Below are 7,526 nucleotides of genomic sequence, written 5' to 3' on the forward strand. Positions count from 1 at the left end.
TATCATGTCATGCTTCACTTCTTTATTGGACTATTTTTGGCTGAAATCACTGAAGTTGCTGCTCTATTCATGATGCTATTGTGTATTTTTTATCAATACAGACTCTTTTTGCATTTACTAATTGGATGTGCTGGTTCTTGGAGCATACTACCTACCATTACTTTATGTACCGTGCACTCCCCTGCCTCTATATCTAAGAGTGCTACTGGGTCTTGAACTCCTATATATATATATATATATATATATATATATAACATATATATATCTATAGGAGTGTCCTGACGAAGGGGCGCTGAAACGTAGCAATAAAGCACCATTGTTGATTAAGCTACAAGCCATGGAGTGCCACCTCAGTTTTTGACTTCTGCATCAGAGGGGTGTATCCCACTTGGGGAAGGCACCCAAGCAAGGAGATATTGGCTATAGCGGCCGACTGAGTGCCAGATAATATGAGACATGGTAAGAACTTACCTTTGTTATCTCTATTTCTACGAAGTCGATAGGGTTCCACAGGATACCTTGGGGGGTATAGGTGTGACGTCAGTCATCGGGCACCATAGAGTTAAGCTTTCAGCCTCCCAGGATGCACTAGGGTCCCCCTCCTATACCCCGCCCCCGAGCCAAGGCATCTCAGTTAGTTACCAAGCCATAGGCCGGAGGAGGAGAAGGAAGAGAGAGAAAAAAGGTCTGGATACACACAAGAATCACATTCTCACCAGATGGAGACGGAAAAACCGGTGACCAGAGTAAAGCCCATCTGCAGCACAGGTGCGACAGGGCGGGAGTCCTGTGGAACCCTATGGACTTCGTAGAAATAGAGATAACAAAGGTATGTTCTTACCATATCTCATATTTTCTACTTCAGGGTCCATAGGGTATCCACAGGATACCTTGGGGATGTCCCAAAGCAGTATCCTTTAAGGGTGGGGGCGCTCCTGTGCTGAAAGGAGAATCCGCCGCCTGAAGGAAGCATCCTGAGAGGCGAAGGTGTCAAACCTGTAATACCTCACGAAGGTATGGACATAGGACCACGTAGCAGCCTTGCAGATCTGGACTGCAGAGGCACCATGTTGAGCTGCCCACGAAGGACCCACTAGGTCAGTGGAATGAGCCTTCAGAGAAGGAGGAACCGGCAGACCTTCATGAAGATAAGCTTCAGAAATAGCCATACGGATCCAGGCTGCCAAAGTTTGCTTTGAAGCAGGCCAACCCTTTTTACGGAAGCCATAGAGGACGAACAAGGCGTCCGACTTCCTAAACGAAGAAGTGCGGTCAACATAAGTCCTTAAGGCCGGCACAACATCCAAAGTGGCCTCACTCACTGAAAGGCCAGGTGAGTTAAAGGCCGGAACAACGATTTCCTCGTTAACATGAAACTGGGAAACAACCTTGGGAAGAAATTCAGGCCGAGTGCGGAGCACTGCCCTGTTCCCATGAAAAATCAAGAAAGGGGGTCTACAAGAAAGAGCCCCTAAATCAGAAACACGTCTAGCCGAAGCTATGGCCAGAAGGAAAACAGTCTTAGCTGTTAGCCATTTAAGATCCACTGAGCCCAGTGGTTCAAACGGCGGTCCTTGGAGAGCCCTCAGGACCACAGCCAAATCCCAAGGCGCCACAGGTGGAACAAAGGGTGGCTGAATGCGGAGAACACCTTGCATAAAGGTGCGCACATCCGGGATTGTAGCAATCCAACAGTGAAACCAGACAGACAGGGCCGAAACCTGTACCTTCAAAGAAGCCAGGCGAAGCCCATGATCTAGTCCCGCTTGTAGGAAGGCGAGTATCCGAGACAGACGAAACTCCCGCGGTGCATAACCTCTCGGTCGACACCACTGGAAGAACGTATGCCACACGCGATGATATATCCTCGCGGAAGACGGTTTCCGAGCTCGTAACATGGTACGCACTACAGAGCTGGAGAACCCCTTGGACATTAACATGGCGGTCTCAACAGCCACGCCGTCAAAGACAGCCGAGTCAGGTCCGGGTGAAGACAAGGACCCTGCGACAGAAGGTCCGGTCGTAGCGGCAACCGCAGAGGACTGTCCACGGACAGACCCTGAAGGTCTGAGAACCAGTGCCGTCTGGGCCACGCGGAAACTATCAACAGGAGTGTCCCTCCTTCCTGTTTGAATTTCCGGATTACTCGTGGAAGGGAAACCGGAGGAAACAGGTAAGCGAACCAGAACGTCCACCGGACGGACAGAGCATCCACCAGAGACGCCTTTTCGTCTCTTGTGCGAGAGCCGTACACCGGCAACTTGTTGTTGTGCCGGGACGCCATGAGGTCAATCTCTGGAAGACCCCACTTGTCCTCCAGAAGTTGAAAAACGTCCGGGTGCAGGGACCATTCCCCTGGATGAACGTCCTGGCGACTGAGAAAGTCCGCCTCCCAATTTAGCACTCCCGGGATGAAGACAGCTGATATGGCCGGAAGATTGCGCTCCGCCCATACCAGGATCTGAGACACCTCTACGAGAGCCGCCCGACTTCGGGTTCCGCCTTGCCGGTTTATGTAGGCCACGGTGGTAGCGTTGTCCGACTGGACCTGCACTGGGCGACCCTGGAAAACCCGATGTGCCTGCTGGAGGGCATTGAAAACCGCTCAGAGTTCCAAGATATTTATTGGAAGCTCCGCTTCTGTCGTCCACCTGCCTTGGAACAAGTGTGGACCCGAAACTGCTCCCCAGCCCCGAAGATTGGCATCCGTTGTCAACAGGACCCAATTTGGTACCCAGAACGGACGTCCCTTGTTGAGATGGGTCGTCTGCAACCACCAGGCAAGGGACAGGCGAACCTCCGGGGTGAGCACTATCGTCTGGAATTTGAGAGACTGAGGCAGCCCGTTCCACTTGGACAGGATCAGATGCTGCAGAGGTCTGGAGTGAAACTGGGAATATTCCACCTTGTCGAACACCGACACCATGGAGCCCAGTAACCTCATCGCCGAGTGGAGAGACACCCGGCGACTGTGCAGACAACTGCGCACCCTCGACTGTAAAGCAGAGATCTTTTCCCCCATCACAAAGATCCTTTGCTGTCCCGAGTCCAATAAGGCTCCGAGGTGCAGAATCCGCCGTGACGGGATTAGAGTGGACTTCTGCCAGTTTATTAACCAGCCGTGCCGTTGCAGTAGCGCAATGGTCAGGTCCAAGTGGCGCAGAAGGAGCTCCAGAGAGCCTGCCACTAATAAAAAGTCGTCCAAGTACGGCAACATGCGGACTCCCTGCAGCCGCAGAGAAGCCGCCATGACCGCCATCACCTTGGTGAACACACGCGGTGCTGTCGCCAGGCCAAAAGGCAGTCCCGAAACTGAAAGTGGTCGCTGCGGCTTGCAAACCTGAGGAACTGTTGATGGCGCAAAAGAATAGGGACATGCAGGTAAGCGTCCTGTATGTCCAATGACACCATGTAGTCCCCAGGTTCCAGCGCCAGAATGATGGACCGTAGGGTCTCCATCCGAAACTTCGTCACCCGCAAAGACTTGTTGAGAGCTTTGAGGTTGAGAATCGGACGATACGACCCATTGGGTTTCTGCACCAAAAAGAGATTGGAATAGAAACCCTGGCCCCTCTTTGAGAATGGAACAGGCACTATAACTCCAGCCTGGAGCATAGTGTGCAAGACCTTCCGCAGCTCCGTGGCCTTGTTCCGGTCTGATGGTAGACCCATGGTGAAAAATCGAGCCGGGGGTCTGTGCCGGAAAGAGAGGGCATACCCGTGGGAAACCACCTCGAGAACCCAAGTGTCTGTCGTGGTGACCGACCAACACCGGGCGAACTGCAGCAGGTGGCCTCCCACTTTGGGATCCCCCAAAGGGAGGCCCGGACCATCAGGCCACAGGTTTGTCATCTGCTTAGGGGCCGGACATCTGGTACTCCAGGCCTGCTTCCGGGGCTTGGCCGATTTCTTGGGACCAGCCTGTCGGGGAAAAGACTGTGGTTTGGGCCTGCCCTGGGCCCTATAAGACCGAAAGGACGATGGTCCTGAACCAGAAGGGACAGCGGCCGACGGGAGACATGCCGATTTGGCTGCCGCCAGTGTGGCTACAATCTTGTCCAGATCTGGACCGAAGAGAACTTCTCCATTAAAGGGCAAAGCCTCCAAACCCTTTTTGGAATCAGCGTCCGCCTTCCAGGATCGCAACCACAAGGTGCGACGAGCAGCCACCGCTGCTGAAGAAATTCGAGACACCAGGGTACTAATGTCTAAGGCCGCCTCGTTGATATAAGTGGCTGAATCACGGAGATTACCAATCAACTCCGCCTGCTCAGCCGGACAGTCGGAATCGAAGGACGCCTCCAACTAATCCGTCCAGCGCTCCATAGCTCTGGCAACCAGGCATATGGCCATAGCCGGCCACGCTGCCCCCCCGCAAAGGAATAAGCGGACTTCAGGCAGATCTCCACCTTGCGGTCCGTAGCATCCTTAAGGGAGGACATGGATGACATTGGTAATGTGGCACTACGGACAAGACGTGTCACATGAGAATCCACCTGTGGAGGGGATTCCCACTTAGCAAAATAATTATCCGTGAACGGATAAGCCACCGCCAGACGCCTCTGCGGCTGGTATCGCTTGCCAGGTTGTTTCCACGCCTCCTCTAAATGGTCCACCAACTGACCCGAAAGAGGAAAGACTGTGGCGTCACCCTTCACATCCTTAAAAAAGGCATACTTGGATTTAGCCACTGGGGGAACTTCGTCCTCAATCACCAAGGCTGTGCGGACTGCCCGAATAACTCCAGGAATATACACCTTGGACCTAGCGTCTGCGTCCTTAATATGGAGAGGTTCCTGATCGTAAGGATCCAGAATCTCCCCATCATCAGACGTCCCTTCGTCATCCCCATAAGGAGCCGGCAGAGACGCCACTGGCCGTTTATGTGGCCGCATCACAGACTCCCCTTGCAACACATCCGACAAGTGCTGTACAGAACTCGTCAGGGAGTTAACCCACGCCGGCTCCTGAGAAACCGGGAGAGGGGAAATAGGGAGACTGCGGGGTACCACCAATTGTCTTGGGAAACCCTGCATGGGTGACGACACCACTGATTGCTGGGACAAACCCATCTGCGTAAACGCGGGCTGCGGAGCTAACTGGCCCACTAAGGTTGTAAGCGCCTGAGCGAAACAAGCCCAGGGCGGCTCCTGTACCGGTGCTGTAAACGTAATAGGCCGTGCCATTGACAAACACTGCCGGCAGAGGCCCTCCGCGCTACCCTCCCCCTCCGCTAAAGGTACTTTACACATAGTACACTGTAGCCGGAGAGGAAAGTCACTTTCAGACATGATGGTAGAAAAAATATGTGACCCCTCTCACCAATTGTTTTAAAAAGGCGAGAGACCACCCTGCAGCACCGCACCGCAAGGGCTTTAGCAGAAAGAACAGGGACAGTAATAAGGCTGACAGTCAGAAATGGAAAGTACAGGCAGCAGCGCTAGCACAGTCACATACAATGCAAAGAAACTCAATTCCTGCACTATCCAGCGCTGATAAATCAACTACACAGACACAGAGTCTGGTAGGACACAGCGCTGCATACACAGACCTGACCACAGCGGAGGAGAGGTATGCGGGGGGACCAAGACCACGATGCCTCCGTCCAGACTTCCAGCAGCGTTCACCATGCGTTCTTGAAGATGGCCGCCGAGGAGCAGAGAGGAGGCTGGCCTGGGGGAGGAGCGCTGCCACAGGGCCAGTCGGCGTGTTGCAGAGAGGGCTGTGTGCAGCGGGGGAGGTGCCGGCTGTGAGACAGGGAAGGCGCGCTCCCCTGGCATGCATTTAACCCCCGGGACACCGCAGCGCTACCGCTCTGCTGCGGTCCGCTGTCCCAGGGGGGTAGTGGAAGCGCAGGTTATATACCTGGCTCCACGGTGCAGCCAGTCCCCAGGGAGCCCCCTGCCTGGGGACTCTGGACCATGTAACAGCGGGGACCCACCGCGGGACACCGCTGCTTACCTTGCTGTCCCCCTTGATTCCGGCCATGGTCGGGAACATCTGGGGTCACCGCTAGCTGTGACCCCAGATGCTCACCAGCATCCCCGGATCGGTACCGGCGTTCTGGTACCGGCGGGGGTGTAGGGAAGTCAGCATGGACGTCAGGACTGACTGTCCATGCTGTACTTCCAGATGTGCATCCACAGCTGCATGCAGAAAACTTCAAGGGCTCTTCTTAGCCCCCACTCCAACAGGTGCACCCGACTCCGGCCAGGCACCAAACTAAACTGAGATGCCTTGGCTCGGGGGCGGGTTATAGGAGGGGGACCCTAGTGCATCCTGGGAGGCTGAAAGCTTAACTCTATGGTGCCCGATGACTGACATCACACCTATACCCCCAAGGTATCCTGTGGATACCCTATGGACCCTGAAGTAGAAATTTGGATTTTTATATATATATATATATATATATATATATATATATATATATATTGCGGAAGAAGATACCAGCACTCCACATATATTATACTAATGACTGATGATACTATGAGGGAGGTTGTGGGGATGGCGGGGGTAGTGGGCTTGTGGATGGGGGGGGCAGGAGAAGGGGGGTTGAGGGATATTGAGGGGGGCCCTGCCCATTTTGTCAGTCCTGGGCCCCACAAATTCTGATGGCAGCCCTGCAAACAAGTGAGGTTTCCCTGCAGTATCACCTACATTGCATTAGAGTGAGAGGTTCTGGCAGATTCTTGCCACTAATTGAATCTCCCGAATTGAATGCACCCTCAGTTTACAGCCTGACTAAGAATCCATGTAGCACTATGCAAAGTACTGGTATAAGCCATCCTCCCCCCTTCCATATACACTAAATGGGTATGACTAATCTGGGCCCCTCAGTGTCCACTGGGCCATAGGAACAAATGGGACATATGTCCTGATTAGGGATGAGCGGTTCGGATTCTGTGGAATCCGATCTGCTCTGAACAGCGGCTCGGTTGTTCCCGCCTGACTTGGATCCCACTGCGAGGCCGAACGTCATCCTCCTGACGTCGGATTCTCGCGAGAGTTCACCTCTACATAAGGCGTCGAGACCGGGACTCGGCGCCATTTCACTACCACGCTCAGCATGCTGCACACTGCTCTGCTGATTAAGTGGCTGTGTCTAGAGACTCACAAGTGGCTGTGCTGACAAAGTGACTGTGTAAGGGGGCACACTGCACACTGATGTATGCTGCGCTATACTCTGCTGATTAAAGTGGCTGTGTGTACAAAAAAAAGTTTCAAAAAGTAAAAAAAACTTTCAAGAAATGTAAAAGTTTAAAAAATAAAATAAAATAAAAAAAACATTTTTTGGTGCTGTAGCCCACTGTGTATACAGGCATCGTTACTCCTTGGGACTTAGGGCCTGATTCAGACCCACTCGCGAGCGGCTGTACGCTCGCAAGTGGGTCGATGGTCTGCACTGAGCATGCGCACGACGGAGGGAGCTCCGTCGTGCGCATGCGCCAGACACGACGAGCGAAGGACTTTCCTTCGCTCGTTGTGTCCGATCAAAGGGGGCGTGCTGTCAATGTTGATTGACAGCA

This window comes from Taudactylus pleione, unplaced genomic scaffold (assembly GCF_031769625.1).
Source record: "Taudactylus pleione unplaced genomic scaffold, aTauple2 ptg000156l, whole genome shotgun sequence".
Lineage (NCBI taxonomy): Eukaryota > Metazoa > Chordata > Amphibia > Anura > Myobatrachidae > Taudactylus > Taudactylus pleione.